Below are 27,298 nucleotides of genomic sequence, written 5' to 3'. Positions count from 1 at the left end.
GCTTATTTACCCAGAGTTTCTGAAGAGTGCACAGAGTTCTTTTGCCAACCGCTAGGCTGTATTCCATTTTCTGTCTGGAGTGCACTTATCTTTTTAACGTCATCATTAACAGAAAAACATTAAAAATATAGTCAGTCACATGATACAGTTGTTCAAACGGATGGAAAATGTTTATGGAAAAGATGGACTTGGAGATAGCATGAGCTGCTGACAGCAAACCAGTAGCCACTCTGTACGGCACTAACAGCTACCTTTTCTATAATGACTTCCAGCTAAAATCCACCACATCCTGTGGCATTGTTGCTGTCATTTCAATGTACAGCCCAAGTGGAATTGTCACTACCATATAGCATAGGCTCAGTACAGTAGGGGTATGTTCATGTAATTGAGAGTAAGGATCGACCCGTTTGGAGACACAGTTACGCATGTTAGAAGCCGTATCACTAGCGGAAGCCTGAAGAATGATTATGATGATGTTTGCCAGCAGTAGCTAGCCATTTTTGATTGTCCGAATTGAAGCTGATTTTTTTCCTACTTTCATTCATACAAGAGAAGGAAGACTATTTCTGCTGTATTATAGAGGTGTAATACCCTGTCATATCAGTGACAGGCTGTGTGAGAGAGGAGGATGCTGGGTCCCGACGTCGCGCGGATTGGTAAGTGTTTCTGTTTTTTTTTTTTATGGCTGGGGCGCGGCAGAGGGGGCAAAGTGAGAGAGGGAGAGAGGGACAGATGAGAGTGACAGGAGGGGGACAGAGGAGAGTGACAGCAGAAGAAGGTAAGTGTTATTAGTATGTGTTATGTTATGTTTGTTTTATGTTATGTCATGTCAATGCAGAGTGTGTGATCAGCATATATGAGTGTGTGTGTGATCAGCATATATGAGTGTGTGTGTGTGTGTGGGGGCCAGTGACTTCATGCAGTGTGTGTGTGGGCCAGTGATTTAATACAGTGTGTGTGGGGGCCAGTGATTTAATACAGCGTGTGTGGGGGCCAGTGATTTAATACAGTGTGTGTGGAGGCCAGTGATTTAATACAGCGTGTGTGGGGGCCAGTGACTTCATGCAGTGTGTGTGTGGGCCAGTGATTTAATACAGCGTGTGTGGGGGCCAGTGATTTAATACAGTGTGTGTGGAGGCCAGTGATTTAATACAGCGTGTGTGGGGGCCAGTGATTTAATACAGTGTGTGTGGGGGCCAGTGATTTAATACAGTGTGTGTGGGGGCCAGTGATTTAATACAGTGTGTGTGTGGAAGGTGTGCGGAAGAGGGGGTAGTCTTATACGGCGAGTATATAACAAACTCTATAATTTTGAGTGGAAATGTTGGGGGTCGTCTTATACGCCGGCAAATACGGTATATGGATGAGAGACCTTCACTTATGGAACCCATAAGAGAGCGGCACCTGTGAGGAGTTTTAAGAATGCTTGTGGCCTTACGATCAGCTGTAAGCATACATCCTGAGGGTGCTTAGTGGAAATAAGAATCACTGGATGTGTTTCCATTTACACATTTATCAGGACACGGGAAAAAAGAGGAAAGCATCTATCATGTGTTGGTGGACTTGATATCATTAATCATTAATATATGATATATTGCATTATGTTTTATATTTGTTTTATTACATGTGAGTCCTGAGAAGGATATTGCGATTCATCTGTTTTTGGGAAAAATTTGTTTGCAAATGGGAATTCAAGTTGAGGAATACCTGAACCTGCAGAGAGGGGAGCGCAAGTGTATGTATCATTTTTTCATTGTCATTAGATGCCGGATAACTGCAGATCAACATTAAGGGGCATATTCAATTGTTTGAATATCCCGCCGCGTTAAAACTATTACCGTTATTACGGTAATAGTAAGCTGGATTTCAGCTCGCGGATCAGGGAGCTGCAAGCTGAAATCCAGCGAGAAAACTACCGTAATAACGTTTTTTACGCGCACTATTACCATAATTACGGTAATAGTGTGCGGAGCGCGAGATTTTCAGGGTTTCCGCCGACAATTGAATTTGCCCCTAAAAGTTGTTTTTTTTTGTACTGCTTTGTTCTGAAACCCCCATCTAGAAATTCTGCTGTTGCCCTTGCATCCTACTCAAAACATGACATTATTATTATTATATCTTATAAAGAGTTAAATAAGTAACACCAAATAATGTAGAAAAGATTGTGTCTGATGAGGAATCTTGAGACAAACATTGCTGGGAATAATCATTTAAACATCATAAGGCGTTCAACATATTGTAGTGATAGATAACTCTATAATAGTCAAACAGAGCTCTGCTTTTCTAGAGATAATACATTACCTGGGCTTTTTAATCCGCACATGCAAATGAAAATACACTATGTTGTTGCATTATAAAACAAAGGCGTTTTATGTAAATTCCATATATGTGTTAATTCATGCCACAAAGATTTAATGTCATTTGACACATACAGCAATATTATTACCAAACGTGTGAACTTGTAAACACTTAGAAATGGCTGCTTATCATAAGTTGTAAGTAAAAAGGGCTGAATGGCAATTAAACCAGTCACAGGTAATGTCAATCAGTCCCAATTAGATAGTCAAATGCACTAACTAGTGATGAATTGCACTTCATCAGGACTTCACATAAGGTGAATTAGAATGTTCACTTCTATTTTAACCTGCTACTTCTCAGGTGTTATATCTGTGTATAAATGAGATAGAGAGTGCGCATACAGTGCAGTAAGTAAAAGTGTGCTCAACACACAAATAAGTTAATGTCAGTGTAACAATTATAGTGTTACTAGTACATTTCTGTGGGCTCCTAGTGATAGTTGGATCTCAGACACATGGTCAGTGTGAAAAATAGAGGAGAAGCAATGTAGTGAAAAACTGTTACCCAATTTTAATATTGCACTTGGTATAAAAAAAATACAATAAAGGAAGAAAGGAAGCTCTCTGATGGTTGAGCAGCCTTCTTAAGCCTGGATGATATTGTGTCAACATTGCAACTGGAGACACGGGCTGTTGTGAGCCTATAGAACAAGCAGCTGGACTGGCAAGTGTTGAAGAAAATTGTGGAATTTCTCCTCAATATGCTTTGCCTGAACTGGCTTCATCAGAAATCCTCAAACTTGCTCATGCAGTTACTCAGTAAGTGACTGAACAAGTTATTTTTAAAATGTCCTTTTAAAATCCAATTCCAAACTAGAATTTTTTTAGATCAAACCTCACTGTACCTCCAACTAGCAGGATCTTGGAGGACCGATGCCAAGGTCCAGGAGAAGTTGTTCAGGAAAAATTATCCCTGACATTACTAGTGATTGGAGTGGAAATTTAGAAGCGGTGGCATGGAAATTTAAAAGCAGCAGTATGAAAAATGTAATGGGAATGTAAGTGAATGAAATGTAACAGTTTTACATTGAAGGCTGCAGGAGAATTGGTGGCAGAGCATACCACCGTATACACCCCCCACTTCCACCATTGACATCTCCCAGCATTGACAAACTGGGAGAATTCAAATACAAAATGCACAGTGTTAGTTTGTAGCACAGGCTCTGATTTGGCAGTGCTGTGGCTGTGCGAGCAGTGTTTGTGTAATCAGTGTACGTGTCTGAAACACAGCGCTGTTCCCACTGCCCTCTCTGACTGTTGTATGCAGGGAAGAGCATATGGTTGTAGCATAGGCAGGAGTGTGCTCTCCGGATCTTTAGGGGACTCCAGCGTGAGACCCTACACTTATACTATTTGGGGGGAGATGGATGTTTGTTTAAAAATAATATTAGGGTTTAATTAGCCTTTAATATTAATAAATATAAACTATTGGAAGGCAGTACATTTTCTGCTTCTTTCTTCCTTAGCCCTAATCTCAGACCTTTCATTCCTTCATTCCGTTATTTCTTCTCTGTACTTATATTGCCAGACTTGTTCCTATTGTATTTGAAAACAAGTTAAAACTTGAGACAATTGAGCAATAAAAACATAATAAAGTTAGAAAAAGATCGAAGAGCTTACAGAAGTTGTGTTTTTAATTTCTGTACACTTAGTGATTAAATTATCAATTACACTCTTGTAAGAAAATTGCACAATTACTGGTAAATATCTAAACATTACTAAGAAAAATAATTAATTGAAGTATCAGCATAAAGTTACTGTTTACAAATGTTAATAGTGAGCACTGTTTACAGTCCTATATGATTGTATTTTTTTTTAAACACACCTTATTCTAGGTGGTTCTAACATTATTAACAACATTGCTCTTTCTACCTCCACAACACTTTAAGAGTTGAAAAACTTTGGATCAGAGGCCTCCATTTCAAAAGTTCTTATCATCATCATCATCATTTATTTATATAGCGCTTTACACTTGGGGACAAACACAATCATATACTGCACTGGGTAAAACAGACAAAGAGGTAAGAAGGCCCTGCTTGCAAGCTTACAATCTATGGGACAATGGGAGTTTAATTCATGAGGTTAAATCTACATATTGCATTTTAGTCCAGTCAGATTGCAAAGGTGAAAGTGATTCGTATGCTGTATGATCCAGTCACACAGCAATGTTGGTCACCTAGGGAGGTTAAGAGGGTGGTTGAGAAATATTATAAGCTTGCCTGAAGAGGAGAGTTTTCAGAGAACGCTTGAAGGTTTGTAGACCAGAGGAAAATCTTATTATGTGAGGGAGGGAATTCCATAGAGCGGGTGCAGCTCGAAAAAAGTCCTGTAACCGGGAATGGGAGAATGTGATGAGAGTGGAAGAGAGACGCAGATCTTGTGCAGAACGGAGGTGTCGAGTTGGGAGAAATTTTGAGACAAGTGAGATGTATGTTGGAGCAGTTTTGTTGATGGCCTTGTAGGTTAGTAGAAATATTTTGTATTGGATTCAGTTAAAAACAGGTAAACAATGTAGAGACTGACAGAGTGGCTTAGCAGAGAAAGAACGATTTGCAAGGAATATCAAACTAGCCACTGCATTCAAAATAAATTGTAGGGGCTTGAGTCTGTTTTGGGAAAGACCAGTAAGGAGGGAATTGCAATAGTCAATGTTGGAAATGATAAATGCAGGAATTAGAGCTTTTGCAGTGTCTTGTGTAAGATATATGCGTATTCTGGAAATGTTTTTTAAAATGTATGTAACATTATTTAAATATAGAGTCAATGTGGGGAACAAAGGACACTTCTGAGTCAAGGATCACACCTAGGGAGTGAGCTTGCGGGGTGGGATGTATGGTCATGTTGTGACCAGAAATAGAAATGTCAGGTAGGTAACTTCTCTTGGTGGGTGGGAAAATTATTAACGTTGTTTTTGAAATATTGAGTTTGAGTTGGCGAGAGGATATCCAAGATGAAATGGCAGAAAGACAATCAGTACCATGGGTAGCAGAGGACCTAGTACTAAGCCTTGTGGGACTGATAAAGGAAGTGAAACAGAGGTGGATCTAGAGAAATGAACACTAAAAGAGTGATTAGAAAGGTAGTATGAGAACCAGGATAGGATAGTGTCTTGCAGACCTAGGGATTGTAGGGTTTGTATGAGAAGGGAATGGTCAACTGTGTCAAATGCAGCAGAGATATCCAGGAGAATTAGTAGAGAATAATGGCCTTTAGTTTTAGTAGTGATCAAATCTTTGACAACCTTAGTCAACTTTGACTCTGTGGAGTGTTGAGAACGAAAGGCTGACTGAAGAGGATCCAATAGGTTGTTTGCGCAAAGGGAGCATGTGAGGCAAGTGTAGACAAGTATCTCTAGAAGTTTGGAGGGGCATGGGTGCTGAGATATTGAATGGCAATTTGAGATAGAGTTTGTGTCAGAATTTAGTTTTTTAATTTAGTTTTTTAAGAATAGAAGTAATCATTGCGTGCTTGAATAATGACATAATATAATTCACATGGGTGTATTAACTCTACCTAAAGCTCAACATGTTTAAAGCAGAACATATCATCCTTCCTCTTCCCAGAATCATATCCTTCCTAGAAATCTCCTTCACCATCAACAACATGACAATTTCCAGTCTAGGGGCTAGATTTACTAAGCTGCGGGTTTGAAAAAGTGGGGATGTTGCCTATAGCAACCAATCAGATTCTAGCTTTCATTTATTTAGTACCTTCTACAAAATGATAACTAGAATCTGATTGGTTGCCATAGGCAACATCCCCACTTTCTCAAACCCGCAGTTTAGTAAATCTAGCCCTAGGTGTCGTTCTTAAATCTGCCCTCTACTTTACTCCTTACAGTTAGCGGTATATTTACTAAATTGCGGGTTTGAAAATGTTTAAATGTTGCCTATAGCAACCAATCAGATTCTAGCTGTCTTTTTGTAGAATGTACTAAATAAATGATAACTAGAATCTGATTGGCTGCTATAGGCAACATCTCCACTTTTTCAAAGTCGCAGTTTAGTAAATATACCCCCTAGTGTCTCTTGTAGATCTGTTAGTAGTGCCCTTCCCAAGATGACACACTTTGGCATTGCAATACTTTAATATAACTGTCTAAATCAGCATTACTATTTTGCATATCGTAGCGGTAGTGGCCACATTGTGAAAGACATTCATTCATATAATCCAACTCCCTGTTGAAAACAAATAAATAAAAACTGTCAGTGTTCCAATGCAAATGAATAACCAGTAATAGTGCTTACAGCCTAGAGGCTGGTGAGCGCTAATGCAGGGGGGAACATATAGCATGGGGTACCAGCACCAGACTACACCAGGTTTGATTGGTCACACCTGCAGTGTAAGGCAAAACTTGGAATTAGGCCTCTGGCACTGGTAGAACTACAGATCCTTTGCCGTTCAGAGCATCCTGGAGCTTGGAGAACTAAAAGCCAGCATGCCCTGGTAGCCAAGGCCAGCTGGAATCTGTAGTTATACAGATTAAACTAATACTATATAAACACCAATTCCCACTTTTATATAAATAAAACCTCCCCAAAGCATTTGTTAATCATTTTATTAAGCACATAGATCCAAAGTGAACCCTCTTCCTGCTGTAGCCCATAGGAAATCTTCATCCACAACGTAATTCAAAGGGAAAAAACAAACAAACAAACCCAAGAGAAAAATTGCTCCTTTTGAACCCCTTTCATCAGGGGAAGTCTGGCAAATTTACCCTGGGGGACAAGGCTTGACTCAGCAGCCTATTACAAACATTTTAAAGTAAAAAAATGCAGGTGGCCCAGTGACCCAGCCAAAGGTAGCCCACTATGGGACCGAACCGGGTGGCAAATGCCCCCTATCCCCCTATCCCCCAAGCCCAGCGTGCCCCTGCCTGCCATTAAGATAACTTAGAATTGAATATATCTACCTAAGCATATTGTTGTTTTACATATAACGCAGCCAGGGCCGGATTAAGGGAATTGAGGCCCCTAGGCTAAGGGGGCCTCCATTCCCCCGTGAGGCCCCCCTGTGATGAGGCCCCCCCTGTGAGCCACGCCACCCCCCCTGTGAGCCGCCCGCCACCCCCCCAGGCAGTTACCGCTTTCTCCTTTCACTGTAGTCCTTCTGCGGCACGCTATAAGTTCCTTACTGAGGAGATCTCGTGAGAGCGAGACTCATAGTCTCACTCTCATGAGATCTCCTCAGTAATCAGATTACTGAGCGTTGGGGAAGGACTACAGTGACAGGCTCAGCAGCATTGATTGGGCCGGGGCCGCCCCTGCCCCTGCACCGATCGATAATGCTGCTCAGCACTTTCAAGGGCCCCCTGGATGCCCGAGGCCCCTGGGCTGTAGCCCAGTTGGACCTCGGTTAATCCGGCCCTGGACGCAGCCAAGTCCACTGTTATATTCTGTGTATGATGCATTTGGCATGCTGTATCTGGAAACTAATTGATAATTAATTGAATGGAGGCACAAAAAGCTTCATGCATCAGTTGGAACCAGTTACATCAGTGTGGTACTGTACTGTGTAAGAACAAAATGGCTGCCTCTACTGTATGTAGGTGATGTGTCCACTGTAAACACCAAATACTCTTGCTTCCCATGTGGTAAACCTACCGTTTGTGTATAATTCAGTTATAGAACACTTCGGGTAATAAGTAGGTGCAGCAGCCTGTTCCCCGTTTAAAATGACAGAACATTTACATTTACTATTTTAAAATGGTCATAGAGAGTAACCTCCAAAACATGAAGCCCCTGGGCACATAGCTGCATACATGCACTGGGGGTTTTGCCTTTAATAAAATTGCTGTTTTAAATCAAGTATTTACCCATTAACATCACATGCCCCATCACTTCTAAAAGCAACTTCGTCATTTTTCTAACTACCTGACTGGGTGGATTGAGCTATTTTGGTAAAAGTAAATGAACAGTAAGTGAACAGATGGTCCAACACAGGTCAATACCATTATTATTTCTATTGAACTTTTCCTACGCTCCTACATGGTTTTATACATTATGTTACATACTGAGATGTCCCTATATTTTATGATTTGTACATTATTTTGTCCAATGTATAACCTTTAGATATATATCACCTTTTAACTTGACCCTTTGCTTTACAGATTATATTGTTTGAATCACCTGTATGTTACCACACCCCTTTTTTGTCATTACAGTCACAGTTGGGTGTACCACTTTATGTTTGTTTGTGTCCTGGCTGTCTACATCAATGATTGGTTTGTGCGCAATCTCTACATCAATGATTGGTTTGTGCAGAGCTGTAACTTAGAATTCTAGTGCCCTGGGCGAGAAAGATAAATGCCGCCCCCCTAGCCCTCAATTTTAACCAAATTAACCTAAAATATTCCTAAATTGTGCCCCCCTTCAGCGTTGCGCACTGGGCGGTCGCCCCTGTCGCACAGCCCTAGTTACGGCCCTGGGTTTGTGCGCAATCTCAATTTACCATTGTTTTATTTTGTCATTGCTTTAACATTTTTCCAATATGTTGAGATTACACCATTACTTTTGGCTTACCATACAGGTAACATTTAGATATCCATGCATGCATTTGTGCAACTTATATATTTCACTCCATGTTGACAGTCTTGTTTTTATTTACTTGGCTTATATGCCATTTTGCCTTTTATTACTTATGTAATCTGTTTTGTCATAAATTTTCTTTATCAGCATGCCCAGAGTATATTACCTTGGATTATATCATGAGAGATATCTAATATCTCCTCTAGTGCTTCAATCTCTGCTCTGTCTCCACAATCTTACATGTTCTTTTATTTGCATTGCAAAAATGTTGATTCTTGGACATATAGGGCAGACAATTACTTAGCTTCTCTGTTTTGATAAATGACCTGCAATGGGTCAGAAATATTGATAATTATAGGGACGTATGTATCCTGGGCACACTCTACTTCTTGCCTGTTGCATATTGTGTTGAGGTTAAGGGCAAGTTCTCAATGGGGTGATGATATTGGTGTGGCTAATCTCTTGAGCATAAAACATGGGTGACTATGGATCAGTTAATGGTGTTAGTTAGCTAAATAAAATGGGATTTATATAGTGTAGCAGTAAAGTATACCAAATATGTAAATATAGAAAATGTCATACTTATGATAAATAGGAAGTAGCATATATGAAAGTTAACAGGGTATACTACAAAGCAGATCTACCTTGTATGTTTTTTGTAGAGATCTGGGGGTAAATGTATTATGGTCCGATTTTTTCAACTCGCCAGAAATCGGCGAGTTGACAGCTAAAATTTAAAGCGGCGCTGGCTTGTAAAGGCAAACCCCTGGTCCTTACTGAGAAGGGGTAACCAACTTAACCAAAGCCTTCAGGACCCCTGCACCCTTGTTGTGAAGTCTAGAACTACACACAATCCTAATTATCCCCACACCAGGCTATTCCAAATTGGTGGGAGGGCAGGAGATGGTTGTGTTGCTTTCTAACTACCATTTAGGAACACTACCTACTATATATACTCAGGGCTGGTGCTAGGGTCCTCTGCGCCCTAGGCAAAATGTAAAAATGCGCCCCCCCCCCCCCCTGGCACAATGTAACAAAATCCGCCCCCCCGGAACAATGTAAAAAAATCTGCCCCCACAATGTAAACAACTCCCCCTCCCCCCCACACAATGTAAAAAACTCCCCCCCATCTTTCCTTACCTTGGCGCTGGTCCTCTCTGCCGGGTGCCGTCCCTCAGTCAGTGAGTGGAGGGGAGGAGACAGAGCGCCCCATCAGCTGTTGGAGGGGAGGGCGGCGGTGGTGATCCATAGCCCCTCCCCCTCCCTGTGAATCGATTTCAAGGTATGCTCAGCGGTCGCCGCACAGTTTTAAACTACAATAGCCATTATTTTTAATTTTGAGGCTCCCTGCAGAGCCCGGCGCCCTAGGCAATTGCCTAACCTTGCCTAATGGGGCCTGTATATACTATTATGTCTCCCCACAATACCTCTGACCAATTCCCAACCTATACCTTCATGACTACCATGCTAAGCAGGGGAGGGCTGGCAAATTTTAGCCCGGGGGGCAAGACTCGATTCAGCAGCCTATTAGGAACATTTTAAAATAAAGGAAATGCAGGCAGTCCAGTGAGCCAGTCCAAGGTGGCCCACTATGGTCCCGTCCCGGTCGGCATAGGCTCCCCTTCCCCCAGCCCAACCTGCCCCTGATGCTGAGCACTTCTAATCTCGCTTCCATAAATCTCTGCTTGTTCCTCGGTCTTCTTTATACAATAAATTCTGAAGACAAGTAAAGATAAAAAGCTAATTAATGCTGCAGTTTATTTATTTAGTCACGATCATTATGTGTTTTTGTTTTTATAGTTATAAAGGAGTGTTCTGCTAAGCAAAGGAATTAGTAGGGAAAGACAGGGATCGTTTTTAAATGTGTTGTAGTAGATTTTAAGTATGGTGTTCCAAATTACGGAAAAAAATCACTTATCTCCAAAGCCTCAAGAATAACTTTTCATATCTGTCTTCAATATTTTATTGCTATCGTACTCTAGAAAATACAATATTGCACTTGATAAATACTCTCTAGTCTGATTCATACTTATCCCCATCATATTGCATTTTTCTATGTTTTGTATTGCATTAATAAAGTTGATTTAAAAAAAAAGTAGATTGCTTTGTGTAGGTAAAGTTCAAGCGCTGTAATGATTGTTATACAACAGATGTTCGTCAAGTTAGATTAAAAATCTCAGTATGTTAAATTAATGGCTAAGCTTTGTAATCACCTACACTGCTCCTGTTGAAGGACAACTGCTTGACATATTTTCAGAGATTGCAGGTCCGTGATATCAATGTATCGGAACGTCAAGCCTCATTTGTTGGTTGAGCGCTAAAAGCATGATCAGACTTGCTAAACTCCATTAAATCAGAATAAATATTAACAGTATGTTAAATAACTATCTATCTTTATTCTTCAGGCATGGGTCCTCAGAGGACAGCTTCAATAGTTTCCGATTCTGAATAATATATTCAAAACTGTACTTTGGCCACAACCCTTTTTAAGCCACAACAACTACGGTGACACAGTGAAATATGTATTTTTTACATTGAAAAATACAATTAAATTGTTAAATTAGTGCTTTTTAGAATATACGCTGCAGAAATTTGAAGTTAAAATGCCAATACATCAAAAAAACATGTCTACTAAAGTATACAGAGAAAAAGTGAATACCTGACATGAATGGCTTGATGAAAAACAATGCACTTATTATAGTATAATAAAGTGAATATTTCCAAATGTGTTGTGGAAAAAAGGATATACTTTATAGCTATATTCCTAGACTAGGAATAGACCAGGGGGGTAAATGTATCAAGCTGAGAGTTTCTGGTGAGTTTGAAAAGTGGAGATGTTGCCGATAGCAACCAATCAGATTGCAGTTATCATTTGTTTACTATATTCCACAAAATGATAACTAGAATCTAATTGGTTGCTATAGGCAACACTTCACCAGAAACTCTCAGCTTGATACATTTACCCCTGGAACATAATGATTTAGTCGCCATTTAATTGGTGCAGAGGTCATCCCTTTGTTCCCAGCCATACATTGCAAAAATTATTTGTTGTCAGTCATATATGATACAGAGATTATCTATCTATCTGTCTATCTATCTATCTATCTATCTATCTATCTATCTATCTGTCTGTCTGTCTATCTACATCTGTTTATCTTTTTATTTATCTCATCTGAATCTGTGTTTCATTGTATCTATCTATTTAATGGATATTATACCCATTCATTTGAAAAATAAAATAAGTAATTGCTGTTCTGGGACACAGACAGGCGGGCGGATATGATTACTTGTATATCCTTCTATAATCACCATGAGGAGCACTGCTAACTAATAATGACCAATTTTATTGATTAAATGTTTCAACTCAGCTTTAATAAGATTCCCTTGCAAACAATAATGACACTGCAGAAAACACATTTCACCCAAAATGAGCTAAAATATAGGCTCACATCTTAACATCATGTTCACCGTCATGGGAAGCTATATAGTTTTTCATTAGTGTAACCACCTGGAATTTTACCTATATTGAGGCACAGTGACTAAAAGCATCCTGCCACCAGTAGCAACTTTTTGTATATTTATCTGTTGGTCTGGACTTTTAGCTGGGTCAATAGTGACCAACCTTTATATCAATCATTGCTACAGTACTGTATCTGTATTTTATCCAGCTACTGTATTGGGTCCTAATGGCATCCTTGCCGTGTGGTTCTCCAATTCCTTATACTGCCATTGCCATCCTTAATTTTTATCTTAAGGTGCACTTTGAATCTTGCTTATGACTGAACACATCAACCTGTCTCCTTAACACTGATTGGCTAGTAAGGAGGAATTCAGGAAAATGGACAATAATTTAATCTGAACTAATCCACTTGGATCCTAGCAAAAGGCTAAAGAGGCACTGCAAGGCATTTACAGGGTTACCATAAAGTCTGCTGATTAATGCTGGAGAGGATTAGAAGCACTGGCATTTGTACGGCTGGCACAAGGCCCATTTGGCTTAGGAAGATGAGGATTGGAAGACCAAGCATTTACATAGCTGGCGCTAAAGCGTGTTGATTAATGGAGAGGATCAGGAGGCACACTTTTTTTAATCAAAGGGTTGAAAATTATATAGCCAAGCACCTGCAGCATTGGCAGGACAGCTCTGTACCTTATACGGTGGGGGTGGGGGTTAATGCATCTAGACTTACTTATGGTCACCACTGCTGTTTATGGGGTCCTGGAAAACATGATTCAGGTTGTAATATAAATGGCAATAGTCCCTGTCAGTCACTATCATTCCTAGTCATATGTTTGGCATTATATCTTATTGATTTACAACTGAGATTGATTACACTGTCAGCTGGTGGAATACCTGGCATAGCAACTGATGATTTCAGGAAAACAAGGAGATTTATTTCCCTAGTATTTCTGTTAGATACTCATGGAAATAACAAGGTAAATGAACATGACAGTTAAATCAACCAAATTATTTTATTGCGGTTCTTGCAGAATAATCCAAGGTCACTCTCGTGTCTGGGAGTTGCATTGCTAGAACATTATTAATGAATAATTATAGTTTATTCAGTGATGATTTGACCACTAGGTGCAAGGTTCCAGTTAAAATGTTCATATCAACTTTAAGCAGCAGTTGTAGACATTGTGTGGGCTGATCCAGTATTAATGAGAATGCAAATTATCAATTGACTTAGAGCCAATGACGTCATTGAAGCCTCGGTGATATCACTAGTTCCTAGTGAACTGATAGGCTCATTGGACACTGGTTCAATACACACAAATATCTGCTTCCGCTAACTAAAAGTGACAGATGCAATGTTAAGTATATAGCTTTCCCTCGTTATACGATGGCAATATAGCTCAGCATGATGTGTTATAAAGAGTGTGGCATATAATGGAATAATTATATTCTAATCACTTCTGTTTGGAGAACATATGTGTTAGAATGTTAGGTTGGAATTTTAAAGACAGGCATCATAAAGAGAGAGCACTGTGTTTCAGTCTGATATATTGTGGAAGAGACTGCATCACAACTCTTCCCAGTACTGTTACCATGGGTTCTGATCAGGATCATCTGTGTGAGTTTGTATGTTCTCCTACCTTTTTAGGTTTCCTCCAGGAGCTCTGGTTCCAAAGATATAATGGTAGGATCATTGACTGCTGACAAAGTTAACCCTAGTGTGTGTTGTCTGTGTGGTAAGGAATATATATTGTAAACTCCACTGGTGCAGAGACTGATGTGAATGATTAAATATTCTCTGTAAAGTGCTGCACATAAGGTAGACCCTATATAGATTAATTAATAAATAATTCCTATTTTAGATCAGTAAAGTTCTTTCTTCAGTCACTTATGAATGTATATTGTCTCTTTTATTTTAGTTTTACAAGCTAATTCTAGAAACATAGGGAACCCTCTCCCAGTTTGCTTTTTTCTTAAAGGATAATGTCAACAGTTTTAAAAAAAAAGCTTTCAGTGTTGCTCAATGAAATACATTTAAAATAATAATAATTTACTTTTAATATACTGGTGCCCCTGCTTATTCTTTATTGTGTATTCTCCTCTCCCTGCTTGGCCTGATCTTCCCAAAGTTCATGAGGTACCACGGCAGATACAGTGACTGGAACAAGGAAGGATAATAACAATTAGGTTTTCATTTATCTTATCAAACTATAGCCAAAACTTTTTTGTTTGTTTTGGGTGGACTTATCCTTTACCTTCATTGCTTGCTTGAGAAAACTTGATACATTCTAATTTTAGGATGCAGTAAGATATTAACCCTTTGGTCTGTAAAGGGGAATTGGACCGACAATGGCTCTAATGATGTTAGTCTCGGCAAAGGCCTTCAGTTGAATAGCTTTGCCCTTTATGATGTAAGTTCTTGCGTCATTTGGCTATATATGTTACTAGGAACCCTAATCTCTCTTTAAGGCTAATTACACCCCCCTTATAGCAATCATCAAAGCAGACCTCTTAGTATGGAACAAATTATTTATATTGTGGACTGGCATATCTACCTCAGTTAAAATGAATATTATCCTAAGGCTTTTATATTTTTTCCAAGCATTACCTATACACATCCCTTTCCGGGACTTTTGTCATCATTCAACAAAAGGTCACAATGTATTCAGTGCATTCTCTCCCTGGGTCTCCGGTCTGGGTGAAGAGTGAGTCTGCTTTACTTTCTTCATCAACAATCTGCAATCTCCTGGTTGCCTTGTCCTTGTCGGCTCCTGAGGCTCACTCTCATCCAGTAATTAGTTTCTTTCTTGCAATATGGTCACAATGTAATAGAAAATATACATTAGCTCCCACGCCATCTCCCTGCATACTACTTTGGTACAATCAGGACTTCTCTCCAGGGCTTACTCCCAATGCATTCTCTCGCTGGTTAATGGCTTATATTAGATTACTCAATGATTTCACTAAATTGGGAATATTCACGATGTTTGTAAATGTTCAAGAATCCTACAATCTTCCCTCTTCTGTTTTCATCCAATACTTGCAAATGAAACATTTCCTCCATACGTCTACTACCTGAATTTCTGCTAGACCATTAACCTCTTTCGGGCACTGTTGCCTAAGCAGTCACTCATCCAGAAGTCTCATATCATTTGTGTATCATTAAATGCTGACATCTAGGGAAAGCTAGAGTTGAGTTGAACTAGGAAATAAATTTAGGTGAAGACCTGGATGCAGAAGATTGGACAGGTGCAGCCAAATCCACTATCAGTGTAGGTATTAAAATAAAAGGCGTCTGCAGTTTTATATTGCTGGTATCTGGTTCCATCCTGTTTGCAAGAAATATATACTAGTATATAGGCTATTAAGAAACACGCTCTTTCTGCATATTTGGTGGTCTTGTCCGGTCAAATAGGAGTTCAAATCTGGGGTTCTAAATCTTATAGTCAATCTAACATCTATAGATATTCAGTTCCAACTATAGCATACGCGACTCCCTCTGCCATTTCCTGATTTTCCAAAACATCTAAATAAAATTATGATTCATTTTCTAAGGCTGGCCGCCTGCTTAATATTCATCTCTTGGAAAAATCAGAATCCAACAATTATCAGGAAAAAAAATCGGGTGTATCTATGAGATTGAGCTTATGCCTCTTTCTATAAATACTGAACTACCTTGACCCAATTTAATAGTATCCCACCTCCTCTCTTTTAGTTCACTTCTAACCCACATTGCGACAAAGCTCACTCTGAGCTTCTAACCACCTATCGCTGCTTCTTTTTCAAGGGGTAACTGCCCTCCCCCTTCTTCCCTACTCCTTCCATCCTTTTCCTTTCCCTTTCTTTTTCTTTAATTTTGTTCCAATTTTAAGTAAAAATCAACTATCAAAATATCTTCATTTTCTTTTTATGTTTATTGTGGATTTGCATTTATTTATAATTGTGGTAATATAACAAATTGCACTCTGCCTGCATTTGTCCTCTGCGTAGGATGCTCATCTGTTATTCCTTTTGTGAGTATTTATTTTATGCTGTTAATAAAAAGTTGTTTAAAAAAAGATATAATTTCATATATCCAGCATAATTTTTCATTTTAACATTATTTTCCTGTTGTAAAAGTTACTTCATACATATTCTTTTTATAAAATAGTGCAACAAAAATATACAGATGGTACAATTATACAAAATAAACATTAACATTTCTTATGTAAGTGACATGGATAGCACTGGCCCATAATACATAGAGATAAAAAATATCAAACAATAAAAACAATATCACATCAATAGTAGTCGATCAATCAATATGTAGGAGCAATCATGCTGAGATTACATAGCATCAGATCATCTTCCATCCCATCTTGCAACAGTGCATGCATCATCAAGATCAATGGCAACCATAGCAAGTGTTAAATAATTCTGAACAGACAGTACTGGCTGATGCATACATCTGAAACACCAAAAAGCAAGAGAAAAGTTTTCAAGTGTAAGAGAAGGCAGCACTGAGGAAAATATAGTTCTTACAGAAGAGTATAGTAATATTTTGTGATAGGAAACGGAATATGTACTGTAAGGAGCATAGGATCCATGTGTGGAAGAAAAATGGAGCACACTTTTTCTCTCTAAATTTATAAAGGGGTAAATCTGGGCAGTAGAGGATGGTAGCTGTCACGAACACGCTCCCAGCTGCCGTGACTTTGGGGTGTTTGCTGTATGAGGTCACACACGATTTCAGCCCGCAGTCTCTCTCTACCTATCACACAGATTATAGACCTACTGAATCGCCCCCAAACACAGCGCTCTCACACCCCCCAGACACTTCAAGGTTCAGCCACCACCTATTGGGTATAGGCAATAGAACCCCAATATACTGTCCCACACTGGCACACAGGCTTCTAGTTATCCACAAACTAACAAGACCCACACCAGCACACACAGGGTTAACTCTTCACACCTCCAGACTGTTACACAAATGTAAATACAAGCACACATTGCTTGTTAATCAAATGTATCAACAAATCACAAACAGGGTAACCTGGACGAGCAATCTCTTCTAAACAGGCTAAAGAATCCGTTAGAGTATCAAGGACGCAACTTATTAAATTTTAGATTTATTATACGAAAATACAGGGCATTCAGATATAAAGAAAAATAATGAGTAAACAATTAATATATTGACATAACAAGCAAAAACAGTTTAAAATAAAAAGGTTTACATTCAGATTTGCACTTACATGAATTGCTTTCTGGCCAAGGGAATTTGGCTATGAAGATGGACAGCTTATTAATGTATCTTGATTTCCCCAAAAGTCTGACAGTTTTTTCCTTCAGAACACAGATTTTTAAGCAAACTCAAATGGGACGGAATTCACAGGGGCATTGTGAATGCTAATGGGGGGTCGGAAATGTCCCCTGAGTGTTACCTCAGGTTTGGTCAAACTATTCCTAAGTTTTGATCTGTTGGTAATTCTTCACAGATATATCTCAGAAAAATAACACCCCCCTCAATAAACCGGTCATAATCTCCCGCACGTTTAAATACCAAATATGAGGAGATTACAACAATATCCAATCTCATCCTGAAATATATGTGACTATGGCTGTTCCCTGTGTAGTTGGTATCTATGTTTCAAGACCCTTGTGTGGTTTTTGCCCCTCAGTACGGAGTACCATCCAGATTTCCCAAAATATGAACTATAACAACATTTTCCTTTGAAGGTCATATTTCTATATACCTGTATAGGCTTTCACATGCTGCCTACCAGGATCTCCAGCTGTGATTGGCACCACAAAGTCTATTCAAGTGTCTAAAGCAAACAGTGGGACGTCCTGGAAGCTGCTAAAAGTGGAAGGGTTATCTCCTCACACTGGGATGTAAAAAACCTTCAAACACAATTACATCAGACTCTGCGTCTTTAACTTTCACACTTCCTTATCAATGGAATCATTTGATACAACCTATTTACACTGCAGTTATGAATTATCCTTTATAACCAACTGCAAGCTCTCTATGTTCACGACAGTAGCCAAAAAAGAGAACCAGATGTATGAGTTTGGAGATGACAGTTAGCAGGGGAAGAGCTGAGTGCTGATTAAAGCTGGAATACTACCTAGTAAAAATTTTAATGAAGTGCCCTTCCCCTACCCTCCCCCAGATCTGTGCAGCCATTTTTCCTGTAGCTCTTCCATTTCTTTGATTCCCTTGGCCAAAAACTGGGAGATTGGATGGGTGTGACTGAAGGGCGAATCACAGGTTACAATCAAAAGACTGCAGCTTATGATTGGTCCCCCTGCTCACACCCAATTCCAGCATCATTTAAATTTGGTTAGCTTGATTGATTTGCTGGTTGTGTATTACAAAATCAACAGAGCCGTGGAAAAAACTGCTGCATGTAGCATCTGCCAGGGTTCCGGCTCGGGTGAGGCCTTAATAAAATATTTTATCTAGATGATAGTGCAGTTTTAAGCTGCTATAATAGATTGTTTGTGGCAGAGTAGGAAGTTAGAAGGTATAAATAGAGCTTTCTATTTGTATTTTTTAACAGTGGAGCCCAAATGCCCTAACTGAAATGAACCTCTATCTCCACACCCAGGTCTCTTAAGAAGACAAGTCCTAGGGCTAGATTTACTAAGCTGCGGGTTCGAAAAAGTGGGAATTTTGCCTAGAGCAACCAATCAGATTCTAGCTGTCATTTTGTAGAAAGTACTAAATAAATGAAAGCTTGCATCTGATTGGTTGCTATAGGCAACATCCCCACTTTTTCAAACCCGCAGCTTAGTAAATCTAGCCCCTAGTGTCAGGATCCCAATATGAAAACCACTGAGAGAGCACAAGTGGAACAAAGTGGTATATTAATAACACAGGTACACAGGACACAGGTTTAGGATGCAATAAATGGTAGGGCAACAAGTACAGCAGGGTATAGCAGTCATAGCATGGATAACTTAGGATGCAGAGAATGGACAATAATAATATAGTTCAAAAAGTCAGTGCTGAGAAGCCACATGACAAGGTCTGGTTCAGAGGCTGGAGAAGCAGGATAAACCATGATTGTCAGGTTACCTGGATAACTCAAGAGGCACGAGGCACGGATGAGTCACGGGTGTCAGGACTCCAGGTTACTCAGGAAGCATGAGTAACCAGATGATCAGCAGGCAGAGAAAGTGTAGTGGTCTGCAGGGCAGAGTACTTGGAGGTCCAGGTAGGCAGACAGCCAGGAGATTGGATTAGACACGGAGGTGTAACAACTGCAGACACAGGAGCTAAATAGCTGGATAGCTGCTACAGACTGTAGATGCTGGATTGCTAGGGGAGCAGTACACTGCAGCCACAGTATCACAGGAGAGTCAAAGAGATCAAAGCCAGACAGTCCACCCTGATACCAGGAAGAAAGCAGGTGCAAAGTCACAACAATGGTCAGGTTTCATTGGAAGGGGTGCTAAAACGGAGGGACAAGCAGAAGTCAATACCAGGAAATCAATCAGGGATAACACACAGGCAAACAAGCAGAAGTTAAGGCAACAGATGAACTGCCAAAGACTGCTGGGAGAGACAGTCTTTTAAAGGCTAGAGACAGGTTCTAAGCATCCCAGAGTAACAATCTTAGCTCTAGCAGGTAGGTGAACAATCCAAGTACCACAGTGGCCCCTTTGGTGGAACAGCGGCACTGCAGGCTGGATACATATAATGGCAGTCCAACAAAAAAAAACTACCAATTTACCTCCAAATTGCCCCAATATTAAATAATTGCACTCGTCTGTCTGCCCCTCATTTGCTGCACATGTGGGAGTGCAGTTGTGCTGCCCGGCACAGGAAAGACGGGGACGGAACATACACTGTAGAAGAGGTGGAGGGTCGGAACGATCTGTAGATCATCAGCAGTAAACTGGCTGGTCTCGAGAGAAGGTCCACCCTGTCAATGAGTCCTGTACAGAGGGGGCGTGGAGGTTTCCAGGCAACTGAATCCCACCCCCCAAGTGCGCACCTGCATATGTTAAGCAGCATCTGACTTTATTTGATAAAAATGTGTAACTTTAAATATAAGTATTTATGATTGCTTTAAAATAACTGTGTGTAACATGAAATATATTAATACTGTTTGTAGCTAGATCAGCAAATCATGGTTTTTGGATGAACAAAATTTTTAAAACTGTTCCGCACAATAGTCAGCTCATTCTGCATTGTGATGGTAAAAAGTGACCTTAAGTGTTTCCAGTTCTACCCCAAACACATTACACCACATGGTGAATTGTCCATTGTTGATCCAGTTCCATTCACAGATAATACATAATAATAAATAAATGCTAAATAATGAAGTTCAGCCGATTATATTGCAAGAACTTTGCATCTCTGTTAAAGTGACCTGTTCCACCATAAAATTAAATTTGTGCTAAATTTTACGACTGTTTTGCTAATCTCTAGTACAAAGGTTGTTTTGCCTTGGATTTACAGAATGTAAAGAATAGGCTTGATTATCTCGGATTTTTTACATTATTAAATGAACCCCAACAAATTATATAGGGCGAGTAAAATAAATAAATTGTGCATTTGTGTACTTACTGTTGCAACCGTTTTAACAGATCAACATAGAAATCTTATGTCATATAGTATCACTACTGCCAAGGAAATCTCTTCACAGATGTGAAATGTAAGAAATCCTGTGTCTAATGAACTTATTTAAGTCACTGGAATATAATCAGTCAGGTTTGAGTAGGCTGGAACCTATCTTGGCAACATATATACTCTAATTAGCATGTTCCTTATCTCTGATATAAGGCTAATGAGCAGCATACACAGATGCACACATTTCAGGAAACTGAAACATAGCTCATTTAATGTTCATTAATGTTGGATTACTTGAAACGACATACAATAATGTCACTAGCAGACAATGAAACTCTCAGGAACTCAACGATCTCAAAATATGAGTTTCGGTATAAAATTAGTAGACGTTCGCAGTTTATTTTTTATTTTTTTTTATAATTAGCTGTGTGGGAAAAAGAAAATGTTGTGGGACTCAATATGTTGCGCAAATTATGTGAATGGCTTTTTCTCCCAGCCTCCAGTGTAATCCTATAGCCAGAAAGTATTGGCTAAGACTACCTGATAGTTTCCTCATTTCTGCCAATATATCCAATTTCACCCAGGACACTGTGCTCTGACCCTGCTTTTCCCACTTATTTTTACCAATTAATAAAAACAAGCTTAGCTAAGTTAAAAAGATAAAAGAAAAAAAGCTTAATTGCGATCTCTAAACTTAACTAAAGTTATTTTCCTGGTAATACGGAAACGTATCGAGTGCTGACAAATAGAATGGAGACATTTGCACAATTGCATGGCTGGAAACCCCCTTTCCCCTTGGCTGGAAGGAAAATGTGGAAGAGGGACTGGGATTTTTCGCTGAATGCAGCATTGCGTCTTATAAACCGCTTATGGTGGACCACATATAATACCATTTTTACCTTTACCAGAGTAAACTTAGAAACTATAATAGAGACACAGAGACTTGAATTGGTGTTTGAAAGATCAGGAATTTATTGAAGGCGAAACCTGCTGGGGAAAATTGGTGGCCAATATAAACAGACCAATTAGCATCCAGGCCACACCTACAAGATGTAAATTCCGTCCAAACTAATTTGGACCCAACCAGGCGTAAAAAGCCAAACTCCCCCGTTTGGCATGTTAGCTGAGGCCCGCCCGCCTAAGCGGAGCCCCTTAAACCCTGAAGGGCTATTCTGACTAATTGCCCAATCCCTTTAAGGGGAGAGTGCCTACTACGCCTTAAATGTAACAAAATGGCCGCTGATTGGGCTGCTTACCGCCACAGCTAAGGTTCCCCACCAGGAACCGCAGCCCGCCACCAACTGACCTTTCATAGCCAAACAAGAAAACCAAATATCTTCTCTAAAAAATATGCCATACCCAGATCGGACAAGTGCACACCGTCGGGCCTATAGTACTGCGTCAAAACCGCCCTTATGGAAGGATAACTAATGCAACCACCGCCTACTTCCTGAAAGATTTTCCGCACCACCCGATTTACCTTTCCACGAGCTTTCTCAATACGAGCTGGCTTAACCGCCCCTCTCCAATTCCGCCTAGGGATAATGTCGGACCAAACTATTCGGGCTGTTGGCCAATGTAAATTAATGGCCCCAACATCAGATTTTATCTACTCAATGAGCTCCAAACTGGACCACTTACCCAGTTCATTCCCCCCCAGGTGGATAATAAGTACTGAAGGACGCCCAAACCTACTCTCATTGTCTTTTAGGATAGACAACAAAGACGCCCAACGCATTCCCCTAACACCTATCCATCTTATTGACTCCGCCCGGGGAAATTTGCTCAAATCATGAGCATGACCGCTCTTACCGGCCCAGAAAATAAATGAATGGCCGACCAACCAAATATTCCTCCCATCCTGACGTGCACCTGCAATATGGAGTAATAATTCATGTAAATGAAATGACAAAACATAATATGATTAATACGGAAAAACAAGAATACACCACATTCGCGCATGATGCAGGGTGACTCATGCGGAGGTAAAACCGGAAACCCCGGGGTGCCACCGCCAATCAGGCCCCCGGAGAAAAGAAATGGCGAAACCCTCCGCGCTCCCTTTGAACAAGGTAAGCAACGCAACGCCATGGGTCAGCCTTACTACATTGCCCTGACTAAGCCTATAATGCCACTGCTGGCCTCACATACCTCTTAAAACACTTAGACCTCCATCTACCCAAAGCCATAATGCTCTGATCCGACACACCTTCTTCCGCCGCTACCGTAGCTGCCCCAATTCTAAAGGAATGCGTCCCATAGTCCGATGCACTCAAACCAAGATTAACCACGCAACTCTTGAATACTGCTGAAAATTGGAACTTCGTAAGGGGGAGACCATCACTATGTCTAAGCCAATTATCACCGGGAGCAGGAGACCTATCCCTGTACAATCTTGTCAATTCTACTGGACAAACTGCCGTATCCCGGTTCCGCTGCAAAGTGACCCATTTCCCCTTACCCAAAGGATCTGTCTTTGATCTATGAATTTTACAAGCAATACTCTCATCTTGTACCACAACATTCTTAAACAGCAATCCCGAATCAACTGCCGTCCTAGACGACGCTACCAGCTCACATATCCTAAAAGCCCCGAAGAAAGCCATAACGAACACCAGCCGAAACAAAACCGCCTCAAACTCATCCGTCGCCACAAACGTGATAACATTCAAAAGGTTCACCAGCATTCTCTTATCAATCGGTCTACGTTTATCCTCTAACGGAGGGGAAATTCTAACCCAACCTCTTAAAACCTTGCGCACCAATGCCTGTTTGGTAACATTCCGACTACCGTTAACCTGCAGAAAAAACAAAATACCAGCCAAAGCAGACACCATATATGTTTTAGATCTACCCGCCTGAAAACAGTGCCAAACATATGCGAGCATGCACTGCCGCCTCGTCTTACCTCAAGCCTCATCAGATCCACAAAACCCCTCCCATGACGACCAAGCCTCCCGATACTTCTTCAACGTCCCAGGTGCAACTGAACGCCTAGCGAGCTCTTCTATGCCGGCCTTATAATCTGCCAGACAAAATCGGGGCATGAAACACCATTAACATTAGCATGAGGGGCTAAAAAAAGAAACTTATTCCAATCAAACCTGGACAAGGCATCCGCAATACTATTATCTACCCCCGGTACATGCCTAGCCCTAAAAGTGATGTTAAGAGTCAGACATCTATAAACCAAATGTCTCAAAAGCCTCAAAGCTGGAAGGGAGGTAGCCCTCTGATTATTAATAGCATGTACTACCCCCAAATTGTCACACCAGAACAATATACTTCTATTAACCAGACCAACACCCCACAGCTCTATAGCTACAATGATGGGGAACAACTCCAACAGTAAGAGATTCCTCGTGAGGCCCTTCTGATGCCAAGTCCCTGGCCAGACAGCTGCACACCACTCCCCATCCAAGTAAGCCCCAAAACCGGAAGACCCAGCAGCATCAGTAAACAATTGCAACTCCACGTTATTGGCGCCAGGCAGGGGCCACAAGCAAACTCCGTTAAAACGTTCCAAGAACAAAAGCCACATAGCCAAATCATCCCTAATTTCTTTGGACATTCTCACAAAATGCCTAGCCTTTGTAATGCCCACAGTAGCCCTCTCTAGCTTCCGACAAAAAACCCTCCCCATGGGAATGACTCTACAAGCGAAATTAAAAAGACCAAGCAGCGACTGTACCTGCCTCAACTGCACTTTACACTCACCCTGGACCGTCTCAATTACACCCCTAAGCTTAGCCACCTTCTCTGCTGGAAGTCTACAACAACCCGCAACCGTGTCAATTTCAATGCCTAGGTATGACAATCTCACAGTCGGGCCTTCCAACTTGTCCGCTGCCACCGGAACTCCCCAGTGGAGCTTACAATCTATATTCCTTCCACAAACACAATAGGGTTCATTTTGTCAAAAGCCTTCTAACCTATCATTATGTCTTTGGAGTGAAACCAGAGCGCCCTGATTAAACCCACGCATACACTGGGACAACATACAACTCCAAGCAGAATCGAACTTATAACCACAGTGCTGGAGGCAGCAATGCTAACCACTGTTCTACCCATAACTTATTAGATTCATCCACCCGCAGCATCAATCTATCAATGCGGAAGCTGCGACGGGAGAAACTGAAGTCGAAAATTTTAGAGGTAGAGATAGAATTATTTAGAAGTCTATTTACTAAAATTTAGAGATAAATCTTTTTTTTGTCACTTATCATAGCGATAAAAAAAAACTTATTGCTGCAACATGTAATAATATATCAATGTGACAGTTGAGTGATACTCTGCTGTAGTGACACTACTGGGCCAGAGCAGTTAAGCTTATAGTTCTGCCTTGTAAATTAAAAAAAACAAACATAAATTCTGAATTTTAAAAATAGTAAAAAATAAATAAAAAATGTAAAATAAAAAAACTATTCCCTAGTGAAAATATTCTTTATTCAGTAAAGTATTTTTTTTAAAAAAAATTCTTCTGTTATCGCTATTATGAGATGACTATAGCAGAAGTAGGATTACTGCAGTACTTGTATCGCTGTGCTCCTTGTTAAATAGGTTTTGGCATGCATTGGGGAAACTATCAACGCAAGACTCGTCAGCGAGGGCTGCCCTTTTTTGCTGGAGATAGGACTTTTCGCCTAATAATAAATAGACCCTACGACAGATAAAAACACAGCACAATGTAAATTAACAAATAAAGCAAAATACTGTATGTGTGCTTCGGTTAAATAAATGTCTCAGGGGAGAAGCTTGCACATTTGAGTGCTAAGGTGCGAAGCAAATTAAAAAGATAGTAGAATTTGCAATGTGGTGTATTTGTCCAGGCGCACACTTGTGGGGGAGTTTCCAATTGCTTGTAAGCCCACCTCATGGCAGCAGCTTGCATGTGACCCCATTGCTATCACACCTCTCAACCCCATGGACTTCTTTGAAGGCTTTGTTCCGTTTCATCTTATTACCACTGACTATCCAAATACGCTATATGGCCACACCTGTTATTTATTGAATTGAGGTGTTTTAATCAGACCTGTTGCCAGAGGTGTATAAAATCAAGCACCTAGCCATGTAGTCTCCATTTACAAACATTTGTGGGTCGTTCTGAAGAGTTCAGTGACTTCAAGCCTGGTGCTGTGATAATAGGGTGCTACCCTTGCAATAAGACAGTTTGTGAAATTTCATCCCTGCTGGATATTCCAGAGTCAACGGTAAGTGATATTATTAGAAAGTGGAAACATTTAGGAACAACAGCAACTCAGCCACTATTTGGAAGACTATGTAAAATCACAGAGCGGGGTCAACGACTGCTAACGGGCATGGTGCGTAAAAGTCGCAAGCGCTCTGCTGATTCCATAGTTGAAGACTTCCGAACTTTTACTGGCATTAATGTAAGTAGAAAAACTGTGCGACAGGAGCTTAATAGAAAACCCATTTTCATGGCTGAGCAGCTACATGCAAGCCACACATCACTAAGACCAATGCCAAGCGTTGGATGGAGTGGTGTAAAGCACACTGACACTAGACTGTGGAGCAGTGGAAACGTGTTCTGTGGAGTGACAAATCATGCTTCTCTGTTTGGCAGTCAGATGGGCAAGTCTGGGTTTGGCGGATGCCGGGAGAACGTTACCTGCCTGACTGCATTATGCCACTGTGAAGTTTGGTGGAGGAGGGATAATGGTATGGGGCTGTTTTTCAGAGTTTGGGCTAGGCCTCTTATCTCCATTGAAGGGCAATCTTAATGCTTCAGCATACCAAGTCATTTTGGACAATGCTATGCTTCCAACATTGTGGAAGGCCATTTTTATTCCTACATGACTGTCCCCCAGTTCACAAAGCAAGGACTACAAAGACATGGTTTGATGAGTTTGGTGTGGAAGAACTTGACTGGCCCGCACAGAGCCCAGACCTCAACCCCATTGAACACCTTTGGGATGAACTGGACGGAGATTGCGAGCCAGGCCTTCTCATCCAACATCAGTGCCTGACCTCATAAATGCTCTACAGAATGAATGGGCACAAATTCCCACAGAAACAAAAAAGGGGGACCTACTTCATATTAAAGTATATGTATTGGAACACAATCTCATTACAGTCCCTGTTGGTGTAATGGTCAGGCATCTGAATACTTTTTTTTCCATATAGTGTACACTATATTGAATTAAAGAATTCTATCTTTTTGCAATAAATCAGTCCCCTTCCACCAACTGGTAAAACCATGGGGCTCCCATTTCAGGCTGGTCCCACAGTTTAAATTTCTACTGACAGATGTCGCGATGACGTCACCCTGCAGTGCCGAACACTTCTCCAATCAGAATCACTTGCTGTCAGCTTGGTGCTCCCATCGCAGATCTCCAGCGTCGGGTTGAAGGTAAGTCTGTTTTTTTTCCAATCGGTT

This window comes from Mixophyes fleayi, chromosome 4, assembly GCF_038048845.1.
Source record: "Mixophyes fleayi isolate aMixFle1 chromosome 4, aMixFle1.hap1, whole genome shotgun sequence".
Taxonomy (NCBI): domain Eukaryota; kingdom Metazoa; phylum Chordata; class Amphibia; order Anura; family Limnodynastidae; genus Mixophyes; species Mixophyes fleayi.
The sequence above is the reverse complement of the archived record's forward strand: the minus strand, read 5'-3'. Positions refer to the sequence as shown.